This window comes from Mustela nigripes, chromosome 6 (genome assembly GCF_022355385.1).
Source record: "Mustela nigripes isolate SB6536 chromosome 6, MUSNIG.SB6536, whole genome shotgun sequence".
Taxonomy (NCBI): Eukaryota; Metazoa; Chordata; class Mammalia; order Carnivora; family Mustelidae; genus Mustela; species Mustela nigripes.
This window is the reverse complement of record NC_081562.1, coordinates 91,485,806-91,489,032: the sequence shown is the minus strand read 5'-3', so window position 1 is coordinate 91,489,032 and position 3,227 is coordinate 91,485,806. Positions and strand designations below refer to the sequence as shown.

At 38.5% G+C, this 3,227-nt stretch overlaps 1 pseudogene; it reads left to right on the top strand.

The window, feature by feature from the left end:
• Positions 1-317: 317 nt before the first annotated feature.
• LOC132020777 (RNA transcription, translation and transport factor protein-like) lies at positions 318-1,418 on the top strand (annotated as a pseudogene).
• Positions 1,419-3,227: the final 1,809 nt, after the last annotated feature.

Below are 3,227 nucleotides of genomic sequence, written 5' to 3'. Positions count from 1 at the left end.
ACAAACAAAACAAACCTTGGTCACTTTTAGAGGTTTCTAGGTTATCAACTAAATATTCCTAAAACTTTATAAATAGAGGAAAATATCAAACATATACTCTAACCTGTAAAGGACCTAATAAGTAATAAGAGAAAAAAATTTTTAAACCATTTTTTTTTAAAGATTTTATTTATTTATTTGACAGACAGAGATCACAAGTAGGCAGAGAGGCAGGCAGAGAGAGAGGAGGAAGCAGGCTCCTTGCTGAGCAGACAGCCCAATGCAGGGCTCGATGCCAGGACTCTGGGATCATGACCTGAGCCGAAGGCAGAGGCCTTAACCCACTGAGCCACCCAGGCACCCCGAGAAAAAAAAAATTTTTAAGTAGGCTTCAGCCTAGGAGTGGAATTCATGACCTTGAGATCAAGAGTCAGATAACTTGGGGCCGGTGCCTGCACCGCCTGCTCCTCCTCGCCTGTCCTCTCCCAAGACGCGGGGACCATCTTCGACGCAAGATGACGGCCCTTGACCACCACAACTCGGCTGGCTTCAACTGCAAAGATGAAACAGAATTTAGAAACTTTATTGTTTGGCTTGAAGACCAGAAAAATCAGACATTACAAGATTGAAGACAGAGGTAATTAAAGAAACATCCACAGCAGTGACTGGCCCAAGTTCTTTGAAAAGTATCTCAAAGATGTTAACTGTCGGGGCGCCTGGGTGGCTCAGTGGGTTAAGCCGCTGCCTTCGGCTCAGGTCATGATCTCAGGATCCCGGGATCGAGCCCCACATTGGGCTCTCTGCTCAGCACGGAGCCTGCTTCCTCCTCTCTCTCTCTGCCTGCCTCTCTGCCTACTTGTGATCTCTGTCTGTCAAATAAATAAATAAAATCTTAAAAAAAAAAAAAAAGATGTTAACTGTCCTTTCAAGATTCAAGATCAACAAGAAGCAATTGACTGGCTTCTTGGTTTAGCTGTTAGACTTGAATATGGAGATAATGCTGAAAAATACAAGGACTTGGTACCTGATAACACAAAAAATGCTGACAATGCAGCTAAAAATGCAGAGCCATGATCAAGTTGGATGTAAATAATCCTGATTTTAAGGCTGGTGTAATGGCTTTGGCTAACCTTCTTCAGATTCAGCGTCATGATGATTCCCTGGTAATGCTTAAAACAATTTGCATTTTGGTCCAGGAGCGCCTGACACAGGATGCAGTTGCTAAAGCAAATCAAACGAAAGAGGGCTTGCCTGTTGCTTTAGACAAACATATTCTTGGTTTTGACACAGGAGATGCAGTTCCTACTGAAGCTGCTCAAATTCTGCGATTGCTGCATATAGAAGAGCTCAGAGAGCTACAGACAAAAATTAATGAAGCCATAGTAGCTGTTCAGGCAATTATTGCTGATCCAAAGACAAAGGGGAAAGTTGGAAGATGAACGTTTTAGGATTTCAGTTTCTCACCTACTTAGCACAATTGGGAACCATGTATGCTTTGGCATGTGTTTGGAAGTCAAATGTCACATTTTCAAGGGAAGAATCCTAGAAATTTGACTATGTTCTCGAGATTTACCATCATTGCTTTTTCTTTAATAAAGTTCAGGAAAGTGGGGGGGTGGGGAGAGTCAGATAACTTGGGAATTTTTTTTTTTTTTTAAGAAAAATCATAGCTAACAACTGCAGAAGGAATTAGGGAATTTGAAAAATCACCAGTAGGGGACATACAGGTTTTATATGAAGTTTATGCATTTTGACAGATCCCTTTAAGTAGAATACATACTTTTGGAACAAATTAGTCATAGAACCTTGTAAAGGATTCGTGTAGGTGAGGGGCCCTGAAGCTTAAAATTCATTAGCTTCATGGTAAGTCTACCTCTGCCCAGTTCTGCTAGACCCAATTCTTCCTACAACTTCCAGTGATCTCTTGGTGAAATTTTTCACAGATCGAATGTCTTAGATAATCTATTGATTCCATTTTTTGTTTGTTTGTTTTTTGCTTAGTGACATCCTCTGGAACCTACCTTGTGCCTGTTAGTCTGGACTGGTTGCTCTCTGGACCACTTACATAGCTGATGTCCTGGGACTTCTCTTTGACATCATCCTAGGAATGATTTTCACCTGTCTCATGTGTAAATTCCCATGTCCTTGATCTCAGGTTTTCCTCTTTCTGGGCGTACTTCCTCTTTCTGGTAGAGAACACCTTTACTAAGAAAAGGCACATAGGAGATAAATTGTTTGAAAGCTTACATTCATGAAGATGCCTTCCTTTATTCTACTCCACACTTAGTTTATGGTTTGGGTATCAAATTCTAAATTTAAAATAATTTCCATGTAAATTTTTAAGGCATTGCATCTTTGTTTTCTGGCTTCATTTTGTTGTTGTTGTCATTGTTTTGTTTTGTGTGTGTATTTTAGAAAATTTACTTTATTTGAAAAGTGTATATAATACATCCCATGATATAAAATTCTAAACATAGTAAATTTTTAAAGGATCATAATGAAAAATATAAATATCCATTTTCTTTTCCTATGTGTACCTTTTGTACGTTTATTGTCTTTTCCTAGGCTTGCATTTTTCTTTATTTTACAACCTGACTCATACTTAGAGTAAAAACATTTCAAATATCATAGACGGGTATAAAGCAAAAAGTAGAAATTGCCTTCTCTCCAGCCGCTCCTCAGATACTGGTAAATATCTTTTCACACTTTCAACCACCTGGTTATATTTTTGCTTTTTTGCATAAATGGTTTCACATTACACATGTTGTTCTGTAACTTACTTTTTTCACTGAATACCATAATGGAAATCTTTCATGATACTATAAGTTAGAGCTACGTCATTTTTTAAAAAAGCATCTTATTCATTTATTTGAAAGAGTGCACACAGGAGCAGGCTGGGGGGAGGAACAGGCAGAGGGAGAAGCAGATTCCTCACTGAGCAGGGAGTCCAACACAGGTCTAGATCCCACAACCTGGGCTAAAGGCAGACACTTAACCCGCTGAACCACCCAGGTGCCCCTACTTCATTCTTTCTAATGCTTGTACTTTATTCCTTTATGTATCAATATCTATTTAACCAGTTCCCTCATGATGGCTCTTCAAAATATTTCCAACATTTTATTAATAAAAATAATGCCACAGCAAACGTGTTAATAGCTTATTTAGACAAATGAGGTTATTGTATTGACTTATATATCCTACAATCCTCCTTTTAAAAATCAGGTTTTTAAAAAAGATTTATTTATGTC